This window comes from Toxorhynchites rutilus, chromosome 1 (assembly GCF_029784135.1).
Source record: "Toxorhynchites rutilus septentrionalis strain SRP chromosome 1, ASM2978413v1, whole genome shotgun sequence".
NCBI classification, from domain to species: Eukaryota; Metazoa; Arthropoda; class Insecta; order Diptera; family Culicidae; genus Toxorhynchites; species Toxorhynchites rutilus.
In genome coordinates this window covers 105,717,542-105,735,971 of record NC_073744.1, presented here as the reverse complement: position 1 = coordinate 105,735,971, position 18,430 = coordinate 105,717,542, and the positions used below count along the sequence as shown (strand labels likewise).

Here is an 18,430-nt window from a genome sequence, read left to right as displayed (position 1 = left end):
TTGTAAACAGATAACGGCTGGAGTGTTGTCATCAGCGAGTTTTTTGAATTCGGGATAGTTTTGCCATATACTTTGCACATTTCATTGAAGAAGGAAAGTTTCGTTGTTATTTGTGTTGATTTCGGAGATATTGCTGAACTGACTTTCGTTCTCGTTGTCTCGTACTCGTCTGAATTCAGTATCTGAGAATGAGAAGGTAGCTGGGGAGAATTGTCTGTTGTAAAAACGCTTACTTGTACTTGCCTGTAAGGGCAAGTCCCCAACACCGGTAGCTGCTGTAGGATCAGTCCGAGGTACGGGAACATCTACAATCAGGACCGGTGTTAGGAAATGCCCGGGGTTAACGGACCCCTCACCGGTAGTAGTTGCAGCTTGTGAAAGATGAAAAGACGTTGTAGGTGGTGGTGAATGATGTTGAATCATTGGGGCTGACATTCGGGAGCTCGAACCTTCGCCTGGATCCCACAGTTGGTAAAAACCACGTAAAGTTGGTTGTGGGGACAGGCCCCTCACATCGAAAGCTTTTGAAGGGTTGCTCCGAGATTCGAGAACATCTACTGTCAGGAACCGTGTGTGGAAATTGTAATATGACTACTAGACCACCCGCGCGATAATAAACAAAATTCTAAATTGTTCAATGCCCCTAAGGCAATAAATCCCCCACGAAGACGCCGAGCAACGCAAGCATAAGTATTGTTCGACTACAAGCCTCTTTACTGGGCCAAGGGTCTGTTTATTATTTATGGTTGCGTAACTCGATGCGAACCAAGCGTGATTGTACATTTGCTTTCTTTCCGCTTTGCCGCTAGCCTCGGCAAGGCCACGAATAGTAAACACATGTGTTCTGGTCATTACACATGTGTTCTGGTCATTAATTCTGGCATACGGAAGAGATGTTCCGCACATGGTTGTCTTTAGAGTGCGTCTGACCACGCCTAGAAATTATTATATGTAAAATAGCTAGGTACATAGAAAATAAGACAATTGAATAAAACCAAACGTGCGGCACTTGGGCCGCACAGTCGAGAAAGCTACACCAAACGTAGCAGTTAATTATCTCGATCCGAAAGACCAAAAAGTGACTTGCTTACATGGGGACCGTGACATCGGACCGCAGTGAGGTCGTGAACGAGTGTGAAAGTGAATTCTAAAATGCATTTTTTAGACCCTAGCGGTTACATTCCGAAGAACGTAACGGTAAAACAGTTAAACTGTTGAAACAATCGAGTGTAGTGTAGCACGAACAAGCAAGCTGCAGAAACAGAGTGAACGTTGAGTGAAAAAAATAATAATCGGTTTTTGTGCCTACACGGAAACACTCCCCCGTCCGAAGCACCTGAGTTGGTGTGGATATGCAACAATTGCTAATTGAGAAGAAATAGAAGAAAAGTTATGGTGAAAAAAAAAAAACAAGATGGATAACATGACTCCAGCAAATATGACAAATTAGTTATCAAGTGTTACGAAGGATTAATTTTCCAACATCGTGGATTGCACGAGGAATTAGATGCTGGATTTTATGTGAGACACATTACATCTAGAAAGCTAAACGTGGAGAAACACACAGTTGATGGAAAAATCAATTTGATCACCGTGAAATAGACCCGCCCGTGATTTCGTGGTCATCGTCCATAACACACACATCCTACACTACCAACACCGTGTGAAACAATATCACAACGGTAGAACGTTTGTTCGCACATCAGCCTACAAAACCAGGCGCACTACATCTCGTACAATTTGGATGCTGGATTCACCTGCCAGACACCCCCCCCCCCGGAGTCGAATGCAGCAGCGAAATCAGCAGCAAGGCCAGCAACGAGGACAGCAGCGAGGACGGCAGTAAAATAAAGTGGAGTAAGTCAGATTCGATTAAATGAAAACAAAACCATGAAAAGCGAAAACTAACGAAAACGAAACAAAGAAAAATAGTCCATATAACCTTTCTTGCAAAAAAAAAAAAAAGTATTATATAAATATACAAATTCCTTTTTCCTGACATAATTGGATCATTATGGGACTATTTAGTACAAAACCAGTTACAAACACGGGCGATGCCCAAGTTCAGATACTCAACCATCTTGACAACCACAGCACCGTTCACGAGGCTCAAGGAACCATTATTTGTATTATCTTAGCCATAGCTATACTGTTATTAGTAGCCAAGGCATACAAAGCCTACAAAGGATGCATGAATGCGCATGCCATGAAAGCCATGAAGGCGGCAAAAACGTTAGCGACAGTAACTGACTCTGTCTAAATTGTTAAAAAAAAAAAAAAAACAAACAAACAGTAACAATTATACATATGTACGAATAACTTTTCACCATTATTTTTTTTCGTTTCCTTAAATAAACCGATTTTGAATGGATGAGGTCCTTCAACAGATATACACAAACCTGCAACAATTAAAAGCAATTCACGATACAATTCAAAAAGAAGTCGTGAAGAAGTTAAGAAAGTCCACCTTGTTAATACGTATCAGGGAAGCGGAAGCTCTTGTGAAAAATATAAAAAGATTGTCTTCATTCAAGTTAAATGACAAACCATAACCAGAACTCTTAATCTGCATTGAAAAAGCAAATTCTTTATTAAACGCGATCAAATTAACAATCGAAAAAGGAAAACCAAGATCGCTAAAAGAAATAGTTTTAGCAATTATATTCACGTTAAAATTATCAAGACGTTCTAAAATGGCGAATTTACTTGAAATTATTAACACCACATCCTCAATTGTGCCACAATTCGATGAAAACGTGGATAAAATTAAGGCATTTACAGACGCCGTAAATTTAGTCAAGACAATAGAAACGGCAGAAAACAGAGCAACTATAATTCAAGTAATCTTAACAAAATTGGAGGGTAAGGCGAGAAACGTTTTTGCCGAAGTTCCAGAATCGATTAACGATATATTGAAAACATTGCAAGCAAAAATTTCTGCGTGCCCTCCGGAGCAAGTCATTGCTAAAATGGCAAATCTAAAGCAAATCGGCCCTATAGAACCGTTCTGCCTAGAGCTCGAAAAGCTGGTTTTCAGTCTGGAAACCGCTTATATAGCAATGGGTATTTCGCCTCAGATTGCCAGGTCAATGGCTACCAAAGAAGGCATAAAGTACTTAGCCAGAGGTTTGAAATGCGAGAGAACTTCCTTTGTGGTGAGAGCTGGAACTTTCGGTTCATACTCCGATGCAATGACAAAAGCATTGGAGGAGAATTTAAATAATCCGAATACGTCCATATTTACGTACTCGCGGGTAAATCAAAGTCGAAACTTCAACAATAACTTTCGACAACCAAACACTAGATTCGGCTATAGGGGTCGAAATCAAAATAATAATCACCAACCATCCAATTTTCGTCAAAACTATGGGCAGAATAGGCCAAATTTCAATCAACCAACACCAAACCACCAATACACCCAACCAAACTATCAGAGAACCCAAAACTTCAGAGGCCAGCGTGGAAATAACAATTCCAACCGAACGACACGATTTGTACGGATTGCGGGAAACGCAGGGACGCCGGCGGACAACCTCCAGTCCGTCCCGGAGCAAGAACAGGAGGAAAGGACATTAAGGGAAAGGCCGTTTCAAAGCGAACAATAAATATATATAACATAAACATAACATGTTCTATGTTTGTTACAATAAAATTGAGCATGTGCGAAAAGCCATGCACCCTCATAATTGACACTGGAGCAGACATCTCCCTCATAAAGGAACATATAATAGACAGAGACCAACTAGTAAACTATAGCAAAAACTGCGTAATAAACGGCGTGACGGAGGGAAAAATCGAAACTCTTGCCAGTACAAATACCACTTTAACTTTGGATAATATGGAAATACCCCACCAATTTCAGGTGGTAACACAAAAATTTCCGATACATACTGATGGAATTTTAGGCCGCGATTTCCTAACTAAATATGAATGCAATTTGTGCCTTAAAACTTGGTTGTTATCCTTTACCTTCGACAATACTTATGTTGAAATACCCATACAAGATAACTGGGACGATCACTATATCATACCAGCCAGATGCCAAATCATCAAAAACATTCAAATACCAGCAGTTCAAGCTGATTCGGTAATCGTAGCACAAGAAATTAAACAAGGCGTTTTTTGCGCCAACTCGATAATAAACCCTGACTCCTCTTTCATCAAAATCATCAACACTAATACCCAAGAAGTATCCGTTCCTAAATCTTTCAAACCTACTATCATCCCTTTAGAGCACTACACAATAAACCATATCAAATCGACACAATTCGAAAATACAAAAATTAGACATGACAAACTGGCTAAAGAACTTAATCTAAGCCAGACCCCACAACAAGCGCAAGCGAAATTGACAAAATTATGCACGGAATATAATGATATTTTCGCACTAGAAGACGATATACTAACAACAAACAATTTTTACAAACAAAAAATTCACCTGCAAGACAACACACCCGTTTATATTAAAAATTACCGCACACCAGAGTCACAAATTTCTGAAATTAGCAATCAGATTAACAAACTACTAGACAATAGAATAATTCAACACTCAGTATCGCCCTACAACTCCCCAATCCTTTTAGTACCCAAAAAGTCCAACAACCAAGATAAAAAGTGGCGTCTAGTAATCGACTTCCGGCAATTAAACAAAAAGATTACTCCCGATAAATTTCCTCTGCCCAGAATAGACGAAATATTAGATCACCTGGGTAGAGCTAAATATTTTTCAACACTAGACTTAATGTCTGGTTTTCACCAAATTGAATTAGACAAGCATTCAAAACAGCTAACAGCATTTTCAACATCAAATGGCCATTATGAGTTCAACAGACTGCCATTTGGACTAAATATCTCACCTAATAGTTTTAAAAGGATGATGACTATAGCCCTAAGTGGTTTACCACCAGAGTGCGCCTTTTTGTACATCGATGACATCATCGTCGTTGGTTGCTCAGTGAATCATCATTTAAGTAACCTAGAAAAAGTATTCAAACAGTTGCGAAATTACAATCTGAAATTAAATCCACAAAAATGCTCATTTTTCAGACCCGATGTTACGTATCTCGGGCACAATATATCAGCATCTGGAATACAACCAGATAAATCAAAATATTCAGCAGTAGTGAATTTCCCCACACCCACCAGTGCAGACGAAGTAAGACGTTTTGTTGCATTCTGTAATTATTACAGAAGATTTATCCAAAATTTCGCAGATATTGCCCATCCGCTAAACAAACAATTACGGAAAAACACAACATTCGAATGGACCACCGAGTGCCAAAATGCGTTCGAACAATTAAAAAATGCCCTTATAAGTCCAAAATTTTTACAATTCCCCGATTTTACTCGGGAATTTACTCTAATAACAGACGCATCAGCTCGCGCAGTCCGAAGACATCGGTCGCAAATTTGTTCGCGTCTATCATATAGTGGAGATTATACCGTTCTCCACTATACCGTTATCAGTGGCTGGTGAAGTTATTTCGCCCTAACGGGGTTCTCTTTATTGCGCGAGTGAGAAGAGCAGCAATCACAACCAGCGTGAGGAAGAAGTTCTCCACCGCGGGCGCGGTGCGTGTGCCGTATCATCGCTGTGTGTGCTTTATCATCGTCATCGATTCCATCATCGTGTGGTGGTGCGATTTACCGTTGCAGCTGTACCGAGCGATTGCCACGCGGTTCGATTGGGACACCGTTTCATTTCATTCGCATTGGTGTGCGATTTAGGTATAATATATATAGTTACGCACCAGACCCGTATGATTACGCTCAGCCAACAAGTATCGACATCACTATCTTGTCACGCTATCAACAGGCCGCGCTATCACCAAGCCACGTCATCACTAAGCCACCATCATTGCTTATGTCACCACTACCAACGTACCATCAGAACCAGGTAGAACGTAGCCTAGGTAAAGGAACAACTGGGCAGCATCAGAAAGCAGGAACGATACCTCAGTCATGATTTAGACACTAGTGTTTAAGTACCTTTTTGTAAGGATTATAAGAATAATAAATGCTAAATTTATTTCCTTATAATGTGATTCTATAATTGGCGCAGCCGTACGGAATTGGCTGAAGTGAGTGTAAGTGAAAAAGTGGCTAGTCGAGCACAACCAACTTGGCTGAAGCGATCCCGCTAGTAGCAGCATCTAAGACAGGAAGACCGAAGGATTTAACTGACGTCGTCGAGGAGTAGTGGATCCCCCCGCCTACACCACCTGGAGTACCAGCAACGTTCAGCCGAACCCACGCACACGACTTGAAACCGTGAGTATTTTATTTTTATTTTTCTAACTTTATTTTCTAACAAAACATTGGCGCACTACCAGATAGACGTCAAGTTGAGAAGATAAGTTTGAGAAATTTTGATAATTTCTCACGTCCCTAACTTTGTTAGGTAGGGAAGCGAATCAACACCTTTTTTTGGTGCGCTTCTGAGAAGCGAATCAACACTTTTTAGTGTGCTTCTAGAAAATTCCACTACCAGATAGGCAATTTTCTTTCCCTTTTTATAATCCCAAGTGCAACTAGACTGGTAATCCAAACTAGATGCCAAAGTTTAACGCACTGAGAAGAGTAAGGCGAGCACTAAAATCGACTGAATTAGAAATTGCCGATAATAACTCCGATTCGGATACACAAAGTATCGACTCAAGGGATTTATCACATGTTCCCAGCTCAAATAATGCTAACATGCTAACAGCTCAAATTACAGGGCTAACGCAAGTGCTGAATGGAATGCGAGAGCAGCAAAATCAGCATCAGCAACGCTTACTAGATGGCTTCTCACTGGGAAATGCGAGCACGTCTTCAGTGCAACGGACTGCGTACAGTGCAGTCAGTATCGAGCAATTATTTAAGATTCCCGATCCTATCAAATCCCTCCCACGGTTTGACGGAAATCGTAAACAACTCTCAGGGTGGCTTGCTACCGCTGAATACACCTTAGGTCTTTTTAAAGATTTGGTTCCGGAGAACCAATATAAAATGTTCGTGACGGCTGTCACTAATAAAATAGAGGGTAAAGCTAAGGACATCATTTGTCTGGCTGGAAATCCTCCAACCTTTGATGAGGTTAGAGAAAGTCTCATAAAAGCTCTCGGAGACCGCCAAGAGATAACTTATTATAAAAGCTTACTCTGGCAAATCAAAATGACAGACAATATGTCCGTTCATAGATACTACAATAAAATTAAAGAACTAGTACAAAATATTAAAATTTTGGCTAAACAAAATGAAAAATATAACAAACATTGGGAGGCGATCAATGCATTTATCGAAGAGGACGCTTTAGCCGCATTCATAGCAGGACTAAAAGAACCATTATTCGGATATACACAGGCTGCCAGACCTGAAGACATGGATTCAGCTTACGCTTTCGTATGTAAGTTTAAATCGGAAGCGAGCACTGTGAACCCACGCGGGCCACAGCAACCAAATTTGTGAGTATTTTATTCTAGTTTTCCTTTCTTGTAGTGAATCGACACCAACACTATAGCGTACTACCAGATAGACGCATAGTTGAGTATGCTATAAGTATGCGGAATTTGAATAATTTTCTTACGATGTTTACGGAAGCGAATCAACACTTTTAGTGTGCTTCTAGAGAGTTTTCGCACTACTAGATAGGCGATTTTTTTTTATTGTTATGATTATTAAAACTACTATGCTGGGTCAAATGCTGGAAGATAGGAAACATAATCAGGAACAGTAGCAACAAACACTTAGCGCATTGTTACAAAGCTCGACGCAAGCGAGCACTGCGAACCTACGCAGATGACAGCAGCAAAATTTGTGAGTATTTTATTCTAGTTGTCCTTTCTTGTAGTGAATCGACACCAATACGATAGCGCACTACCAGATAGACGCATCGTTGAGTGTGCTATAAGTCTGCGGAATTTGAATAATTTCCTTACGTTGTTCACGGAAGCGAATCAACACTTTCAGTGTGCTTCTAGGGAGTTCGCACTACCATATAGGCGATCTTTTTTTTCTTTTCATGATTATTAAAATGGAACAGCTAATAACTCAATGGCAGAGTTCGCTCTAACTCTGAGTGGCATGCAAAGGCAGCAAACTCAACAGTAAAGTTTATTGGATGCTCTATCACAACGTTACATGAAAACTGTAGTGAAACAAACTGTATAAGATGCGGTCAGTATCGCCCAGTTATTTAAGATTCCCGATCTGAAAAAATCCATCCCATGGTTTGAAGGATATTGCAAACAACTTTCGGGGTGGCCCTCCATAGCTGAATGCACCTCAACTCTTTTCAAAAACATGGCTCCGTAGAATCAATGTAATTGTTCGTTGTTTGTAAAACAAAAGATAAAGCAAAGGACATCATTTACCTGGCTGAAAATCCCCAAACCATTGAGGGCGTGAAAGAAATTCTCATAAACGTCCTTGGCGACCGTCAAGAGCTAACTTATTATAAAAGCTAACTCTGGAAAACTTCAATGACACGATACTATAATAAAATTAAAGAATAAGTACAAAATATTAAAGTATAGCACAACAAAATCAAAAATATAACAAACACTGGGAAGCGATCAATTCCTCCATCGAAGAAGTCGCTTTAGCTGCATTCATAGCAGGAATGAATGAACCATATTTTGAATATACATGGGCTGCCAGGCCTGAAAATATGAAATCAGCACACGCTTTTGTAAATAAGTTTAAGCGAACCCGTTATTTCAAAATTGGAAACGACAAAAAAATCAACGTGAACAATTTCAACCCCAAAAATAATTACAACAGTAAACAACATATTCACAGCTTCTAACGAACGTGTGACAATGAGTACAGTGATAGTGTATCGTCTATGAAAACCGAATCGACGTTTAACATTAACACATTAAACGATTCGAAGGCAACCGACAAAACATCGTATCCAGAAAATGAGATTTTAATTTGTTGCTAGATCGTAATAAGACTACAGCTAACATTTTTTATCGTACACAACAAATACTTTGAACTAAAATTCACGATTTCTTTGATGACATTCTAGGTTCACAATTCCTCGCAAGCAATAAGGCGAAAACGATTACGATTATTGATTACATTTCATACCCCTTCAAGAAATATCTTCCTTCTGAGAAATCATTTTCCCATACCATTTAAATCCATACGTTGGAGGACAGCGATTGGTTGGTACCAACTTGTCAAAAGTTACAATGATAAATAAGAATTGAACACGGACTATATAATTTCAAGTATGGGAAATCTACAATTGAGGTAATAACCAATAAAACACACCACCACTCCTAGAGTCCCCGCTGAAACTAAAAATCAATAACTTCGAGACAATCAACCCTGTTCCCAGTGAGAAAAAGGATTCAATTGACAATCATTAATCATCAAAAATCATCTTCACAGACTACCTGCCTCAAATTGAAAAGGATTGTCTCTTCGATATTATCCTGGATAATCGAAACCCATTTTTGAAACCAAACGAAAGAAATACTTCTACTCCCACAATAAAACACAAAATTACGACAATAGAGAACGCATTAATCTATGGTACATCCCGCAGAAACTTACCCGCCTTCAAAAAGAATGTAGAAAAACAAGTGAGGGAAATTTTAGAAAATGGAATAATCAGAAAATCCATTGGACAAACCCATCTTCTATTTGGATACTACCCAAAACAAAACCCAGACGCGTCAGGTAAACGTGAAACCCGAATTGTTCAGGACTATAAGAAACTGAACCGTCAATGATAAAATACCTGCCCCCCTAAATCGAAAAAGTTCTACACAATGTTGGAAAACCCATCTAATTCACGAAAATTGACCTCAAATAATTATCTCAAAAAAAAAAAAAAAACCCAAACACAAAACTCAGAGATCACATAAAAATTACCTGTAATAACATAATTTTTTTCAATTACAGTGAATGATATACAGCAAAAGAGAAATAGTCTAGCAAACCAGAAAATGAATGATACGACTAATACGGATGATAATTCGGTTGATCCATCAGTCCCATTTTACAACACCCCAATTAATTATTATAGATATTGTTTCATTTCAGGATATTCAGCGCCAAAGCAGATACCATCAAAACACTTTTCCCACACTTCAAACGACCAGATTTTGTTTTACAGATACAATAAACCAACAATATTACCAAAATACCAAAACATTATCGCAATAGTAGATAGAAATGTAATACTTCAATACACCAATAACTCATTTCACAATATTCAATAAAAGTAATTAAAAAAAAAATCTAGAAATAGTAAGAAGAATTAAATGTAGAAATAGTAAGAAGAATTTAATAAATTAAGGTTTAAGAGATAAAACTTAAAATAATAGCTTGTAAACTAAGCAATATAACTAATATGCTCATGACACACAAAAAAAATTTTCAATATGTAAATTGTAATTTTTAGACATAATAAACATTCTTAGAATTAAAATTCATTATAATTACAAAAAGATTATCTAAACAAGATAAAATAAGAAAATAGGTTTTATTTCTCAGGATTGATTTTTATCATAAATTTATAAAAACAAAGGAAAACACAAGCAGAATCAAATCAAATTCATACATCCGATGTCATTAGAAAATATTAGAAATTAGAAAATATCGTTTCCAAAACCACATCGATGAATAGTGAGTGTCCAGTTCCGAAACATGTTTCCCAAGAATGATGATTTACTCAATAATCCACACCAGGCGCTGAAAAAAAAGGTTCACCAAACTACGTGCAAGGACATTACAAAAAAAGAAAAACACAATCTCTTGAAGAAGATCTCAATGGAAAGACATTATATCAGAGCTCAACGTGACAAAAATTATTTACTCGAAATAACTGAACAATAACTACTCTTCCTGGCACATTTGATGAGAAGAGAACCATTTTGAGACAAATGAGGTAACTACAATTCACGGGAGTTTATCAGCGATGTCTCAGAATTCCAAGATGTTTTTCCGAACATTGTGGTAAATGGAATTTCGAAGAAGAAAAACGACATCTACTCCATTTATAATCGTCATCAAAGGACTATCGACAAAATCGTTTTTCTAAAATGAAAAGTGACCATTGAAAATGGAAGTGAACCCCTCTCGAAACCAAAATAACAGTCCGAGGACGTCCTTCAATCTTCCCCCGGAGGAGTTACGCACCAGACCCGTATGATTACGCTCAGCCAACAAGTATCGACATCACTATCTTGTCACGCTATCAACAGGCCGCGCTATCACCAAGCCACGTCATCACTAAGCCACCATCATTGCTTATGTCACCACTACCAACGTACCATCAGAACCAGGTAGAACGTAGCCTAGGTAAAGGAACAACTGGGCAGCATCAGAAAGCAGGAACGATACCTCAGTCATGATTTAGACACTAGTGTTTAAGTACCTTTTTGTAAGGATTATAAGAATAATAAATGCTAAATTTATTTCCTTATAATGTGATTCTATAATTATATATTAGGTTTAGGAAGATAGAAGAATTCAAAATTATATTATTTCATATCTGCCGTAATGGCAGAAGGTCAAGTTGAAATGGAGATTGAAACTACTGTTTCCTCCTCACTAGCTACAACGGGGGCTGGGAAGTCGCTCAAACGCGTTCCCCCCTCAGAAGATGTCTCTTCAGAGAAAGAGTTAATTAACCTCAACAAGCCCCCCTCAAGAAAATTGGCAAACTTTTCCTCTTCGCCCCCTCCATCTCCCGCTTCCGTTCAACTCCCGAACTTGCCTCCCAGTCCTACTGATCCCGCTCCCGCTCAACAATCGACCTCGTCCTCCCCCTCAGTTGTTTCCTCTCCTCGTGTCAAGGTCTATCCAAACGATGCACCTGGAGCTGGTCCATGGGTTGTTTTTTTCCGGCCCAAACCTAAAGGAAAATCTATTAATGTCATTCAGGTTTCGAAAGATCTGGCAAGATTTTATTCCTCCGTGGTCGAAATCTCTAAGGTTAGGCCGAACAAACTGCGTGTTGTCGTGAGTGATCGGAAACACGCAAATGCAATTGTGATCGACGAGAGGTTCACCCTAGAGTATCGTGTCTACGTGCCCTCCCATGACGTAGAAATCTCTGGGGTGGTAACTGAAACGGGTCTGACGTGCCAATTGATAAAAGAAGGAGTTGGTAAATTCAAAAGACTCCCTTTGGTGGGCGTTAAAATTTTGGACAGTCGCCAACTAGGTAAAGTATCCCAAGAAGAGGGAAAAACGAAATTCACGCCGTCAGACTCGTTTCGAGTAACTTTTGCTGATTCGGCCCTCCCTGACTACGTCATGGTGGACAAATTGAGACTGCCTGTGCGACTCTTCGTGCCAAAGCCCATGACTTGCAACAAATGCAAGTCAGTTGGTCACACTTCAGATTATTGTGCCAACAAGGAGCGCTGTGCAACTTGCGGAGAGCAACATGTGGGGGAATCCTGCAGTGCGACTGAGCATAAGTGTCCATATTGCGGGGGATCCCCACACGTGCTCTCAGCTTGTGAAACTTACAAGAGTCGCTGGGAGAAACAGAAGCGCTCTTTGAAGGAACGCTCAAAACGCACTTTTGCGGATATTTTAAAGGGCGCTTCTCCACTTGCCCAACAACAATCAATCAACACTCAAAATGTCTTCGCCACGTTGCCCGTTGACGAAATGGAAGCGGACACAGCTAACGGGGGCACACCGTTCATTTTCCAAGGGAATCCCCGGCGCAAAAATGTGACCACTCCCAAAGTTCAAGGACAAGCCCCACCGGTTATACCCCCTGTTAGCATGTCTAAAAAATCGAGTGCAGCGGACAAGCAAAATCAGGTTCCTCCTGGTTTCCGTGGGAATGGTTCACCTTTGAACGGCCCAGCACTCGAGGGGACATCAAAAACCCCAACTGTCCCTGTTTTTCCGTCTAGTTCAACTTCCCAATCGGGATTTATAAAGTTGACTGACCTTGTGGATCAAATCTTCACGTGTTTTAACGTTTCCGACTCCATCAGAACCATTGTCATCTCAATGCTTCCAGTGTTAAAGATAATTTTGCAGCAATTGATGCAAACATGGCCCCTTCTTGCAATGATTATCTCTCTTGATGTCTAATTTAAATAGAGAGGTCGGAGATATCACTGTTTTACAGTGGAATTGTCGTAGTCTTATCCCTAAATTGGATACTTTCAAATTTCTAATTCATAAATTCAATTGTGATGTTTTTGCTCTGTCCGAAACCTGGCTCTCTTCTCAAAATGATCTCTCTTTCCACGATTTTAATATAATACGCTTGGACCGCGATGACAGATACGGAGGGGTACTATTGGGGATTAATAAGTGCCACCCATTTTTTAGAATTGAACTTCCACCTATTGGAGGGATCGAAGCTGTTGCTTGTCATGCAAACATCAGAGGCAAAGACCTCTGTATTGTCAGTTTGTATTGGCCTCCGAGAGCTGCGGTTAGCCGCAAGCAACTTGTTGACATGTGCTCACTCCTTCCTGAGCCACGATTGATCTTGGGAGACTTCAACTCTCACGGAACTGACTGGGGGGAACAGTACGACGACAATCGTTCATCGTTGATATATGACCTTTGTAACAGCTTCAATATGACCGTTTTGAATACTGGGGAAACAACACGTGTACCTAAACCTCCTGCTAACCCAAGTGCTCTTGACCTCTCGCTTTGCTCGAATTCACTATCGTTAGATTGCAAGTGGAATGTAATCCAGGACCCCAACGGTAGTGATCACTTGCCAATCAAAATTTCCATCACCATTGGGTCGAATTCTTCTGAATCTATAAACATGGCATATGACCTCACAAGACACATTGACTGGAAAAAATATGCGGACGCGATTGATCTAGCCATCAATTCCAGAGATGGTTTGCCTCCATTGGAGGAGTATAACTTCATTTCTCGTTTGATCTATGACAGCGCGGTTCGCGCTCAAACGAAACCCATCCCAGGCTCCACTATTCGTCGAAGGCCTCCCAATCCATGGTGGGATAGCCAATGTTCCAAGCTTTATCAGGATAAATCGAACGCATTTAAAGCTTTTCGAAAACGTGGAACCATTGAGAATTTTCAAACGTATTTGGACCTTGAAAATCAATTTAAAAACTTGATCAAAGGGAAAAAGCGTGCTTATTGGCGAACTTTCGTGGGAGGTTTGTCACGAGAAACGTCAATGAAAAAATTATGGAAAGTGGCTCGAAACATGAGAAATCGCTCTTCATCGAATGAAAGCGAAGAATATTCACATCGATGGATTTTTAAATTTGCACGGAAAGTTTGTCCCGATTCCGTTCCTGTGCAAAAAAATTGTTCGAGATATACCACAAGATAGGTGCGATCTTGATTCCGAGTTTTCGATGGTAGAATTCTCTCTTGCTCTCCTTTCTTGTAACAATTCGGCTCCAGGAACAGATAGAATTAAGTTCAACTTGCTGAAAAACCTCCCTGATGTGGCGAAACATCGCTTGTTGAATTTATTCAATCGGTTTCTGGAGCATAATGTTGTTCCAGATGATTGGAGACAAGTGCGAATTATAGCTATTCAAAAACCCGGAAAACCCGCGTCCGACTTCAATTCGTACCACCCAATAGCAATGCTGTCTTGTATACGGAAATTGTTGGAGAAAATGATCTTGTTTCGCCTTGATCGTTGGGTTGAAACGAATGGCTTACTCTCAGATACACAATATGGGTTCCGCAGGGGCAAGGGGACGAATGATTGTCTTGCGTTGCTTTCTTCAGAAATTCAAATGGCTTACGCCGAAAAAAAAACAAATGGCTTCAGTATTCTTGGACATAAAGGGGGCCTTTGATTCTGTTTCAATAGAGGTTTTGTCAGACAAATTACACTCTCGGGGTCTACCGCCTCTATTGAATAATATGTTATATAACTTGCTTTGTGAGAAACATTTGAATTTTTCTCATGGAGATTCGGCAGTAAGTCGGGTCTCTTACATGGGCCTCCCTCAGGGCTCATGTTTAAGCCCCCTTTTGTACAACTTCTATGTAAGCGACATTGACAATTGCCTTACACAAAATTGCAGCTTAAGACAACTTGCAGATGATGGAGTAGTGTCTGTCGTAGGATCAAAAGAATCCGACCTGCAAGAACCCTTACAAGATACATTGAACAATTTTTCAACCTGGGCCATTGGGCTAGGGATCGAATTCTCCACGGAGAAAACAGAGATGGTGTTTTTTTCTAGGAAGCATAGACCAGCAAAACCAAAGCTTCAACTTTTGGGTAAACCAATCACTCATGCTATGTCATTCAAGTATCTTGGGGTCTGGTTCGACTCCAAATGTACTTGGGGGGCCCATATTAGGTATCTGAGTAAAAAATGCCAACAAAGAATAAACTTTCTCCGTACAATTACCGGCACCTGGTGGGGAGCCCATCCAGAAGATCTTATAATGTTGTATCGAACAACTATTCTCTCAGTGATGGAGTATGGCAGTTTCTGTTTTCAATCAGCTGCCAAAACACACCTCATTAAACTCGAGCGAATTCAGTATCTTTGTCTCCGTATCGCGTTGGGATGTATGCCCTCAACGCATACCATGAGTCTCGAGGTTTTGGCAGGCCTACTCCCACTAAAAGATCGCTTCAATTTATTATCTCTTCGGTTCTTCATCCGGTGTAAGGTCATGCACCCATTGGTGATCGGAAATTTTGAGCAGCTGATCGGTCTAAATTTTCATTCTGGATTCATGACTTCATATCATGAATTCATCTCCATGCAGGCTGATCCTTCTTCGTATATTCCCAACCGTGTTTGTTTTCCTGACTACATCAATTCCTCTGTACATTTTGATCTGTTCATGAAGGAGAAAATCCATGGAATTCCAGATTATCATCGATCGGGGATCGTTCCTACGATCTTCAATGCAAAATATGGGCGTATCAATTGTGATAATATGTACTTTACTGATGGGTCCTCTATGAATGAGTCCACAGGATTTGGAGTGTTCAACGAATTTTTTAGCACCTCACACAGTCTTCAGAATCCTTGCTCAGTGTATATTGCTGAATTGGCAGCGATACACTGGGCGCTGGACAGCGTCGCCTCACGACCTGTTGAACACTATTACATTGTAACGGATAGTCTTAGCTCTGTCGAAGCTATCCGTTCAGTGAGGCCGGAAAAGCACTCGCCGTACTTCCTTGAGAGAATACGAGAAATTTTGAGTGCTTTAACCAGACGCTGTTATGTCATTACCTTTGTCTGGGTCCCCTCACATTGCTCAATTCCGGGTAATGAGAGGGCTGACTCATTGGCAAAGGTAGGTGCAATTGAAGGCGATATTTATCAGCGTCAAATCGCCTTCAATGAATTTTATTCTTTAGTCCGTAAAAATACCATCGTTAAATGGCAACGTAAGTGGAACGAAGATGAATTGGGTCGGTGGCTTCACTCGATTATCCCTAAGGTTAGCCTCAAACCATGGTTCAAAAGTCTGGACTTGAGTCGGGACTTTATTCGCACCTTCTCTCGACTCATGTCCAATCACTGTTCGTTAGACGCGCTACTCTTTCGTTTTAATCTTGCCGATGGCAATATCTGTGCTTGTGGCCAAGGTTACCACGACATCGAACACGTTGTTTGGTCGTGCGAGGTGTATCTTGTTGCCAGATCGAATTTAGAAAACTCTCTTCGGGCCAGAGGAAGACAGCCCAATGTGCCGGTGAGAGATGTGTTGGCTCGGTTAGACCTTGATTACATGTCCCAAATATACGTCTTCTTAAAAGTTATCGATCTTCGTGTGTGATTGTCCTTTTTTTTTTTTTATTAATTCGTTTATTTTTGCAGGCTCAGTAACTTAAGTTTAAAGGAGCCGAATTCTTAAATATAATTTTAAAACTATATATATATAAACAATTTTCTTACATCTATGGTTAGTAAGGTGGAAAACCGATTACTCGCGGTGTACTCGAGTTTAGAAGGGTGACATATTTTTAGGAGAAGGATGGGGTATAAGGAAACTGTAACAATGTTGATGAACACTCAATTCTTAAATCTGTTTGTATATCTATAGTGTTTTTTACATTTCAACTTATTCTACTATTTATAGCAAGGGGACGAATTACCCGCAAAGGAAGGAAAGGAGGGTATAAGGACATAGGGACAATCACACACGAAGATCGATAGCTTTAAGGAAAACATATATATGGGACATGTAATCAAGGTCTAACCGAGCCAACACATCTCTCACCGGCACATTGGGCTGTCTTCCTCGGGCCCGAAGGGAGTTTTCTAAATTCGATCTGGCGACCAGATACACCTCGCACGACCAAACAACGTGCTCGATGTCGCGATAACCTTGGCCACAAACACAGAGATTGCTGCTGGCAAGATTGAAACGAAAGAGTAGTGCATCTAAAGAACAGTGATTGGACATGAGTCGGGAGAAGGTGCGAATAAAGTCCCGACTCAATTCCAGACTTTTGAACCACGGATTGAGGCTAACCTTAGGGATAATCGAGTGAAACCACCGGCCCAATTCATCTTCATTCCACTTGCGTTGCCAGTTAGCGATGGTATTTTTGCGGACTAAAGAATAAAATTCATTGAAGGCGATTTGACGCTGATAAATATCGCCTTCAATTGCACCTACCTTTGCTAATGAGTCAGCCCTCTCATTACCCGGAATGGAGCAATGTGAAGGGACCCAGACAAAGGTAATGACATAACAGCGTCTGGATAAAGCACTCAAAATTTCTCGTATTCTCTCAAGGAAGTACGGCGAGTGCTTTTCCGGCCTCACTGAACGGATAGCTTCGACAGAGCTAAGACTATCCGTTACAATGTAATAGTGTTCAACAGGTCGTGAGGCGACGCTGTCCAGCGCCCAATGAATTGCTGCCAATTCAGCAATATACACTGAGCAAGGATTCTGAAGACTGTGTGAGGTGCTAAAAAATTCGTTGAACACTCCAAATCCTGTGGACTCATTTATAGTGGACCCATCAGTAAAGTACATATTATCACAATTGATACCCCTATATTTTTCATCGAAGATCGTTGGAGCGATCCTCGATCGTTGGTAATCTGAATATCCATGGATATCTTGCTTCATGGACAGATCAAAATGCACAGAGGAATTGATGTAGTCAGGGAAACAAACACGGTTGGGAATATACGAAGAAGGATCAACCTGCATGGAGATGAATTCATGATATGAACTCATGAATCCGGAGTGAAAATTTAGCTCGATCAGCTGCTCAAAATTTCCGATCACCAATGGGTTCATGACCTTACACCGGATGAAGAACCGAAGAGATAATAAATTGAAGCGATCTTTTAGTGGGAGTAGGCCTGCCAAAACCTCGAGACTCATGGTATGCGTTGAGGGCATACATCCCAACGCGATACGGAGACAAAGATACTGAATTCGCTCGAGTTTAATGAGGTGTGTTTTGGCAACTGATTGAAAACAGAAACTGCCATACTCCATCACTGAG

The 18,430-nt window shown here is 40.4% G+C and overlaps 2 protein-coding genes and 1 long non-coding RNA gene across 6 annotated transcripts in view; 1 reads left to right on the top strand and 2 right to left on the bottom strand.

The window, feature by feature from the left end:
* LOC129762448 (teneurin-a) overlaps window positions 1-18,430 on the bottom strand; it is a 305,694-nt gene that overhangs the window by 240,042 nt on the left and 47,222 nt on the right. The window lies entirely within an intron of this gene.
* Window positions 1-18,430, bottom strand: part of LOC129762455 (uncharacterized) — a 43,610-nt gene that overhangs the window by 10,417 nt on the left and 14,763 nt on the right. The gene's annotated exons all lie outside the window — the stretch shown is intronic.
* LOC129762456 (uncharacterized) lies at window positions 5,528-10,353 on the top strand. The gene is made up of 3 exons (XR_008740630.1): window positions 5,528-5,727; window positions 5,816-6,270; window positions 9,014-10,353. It is a non-coding gene; the product is annotated as an uncharacterized LOC129762456 (long non-coding RNA).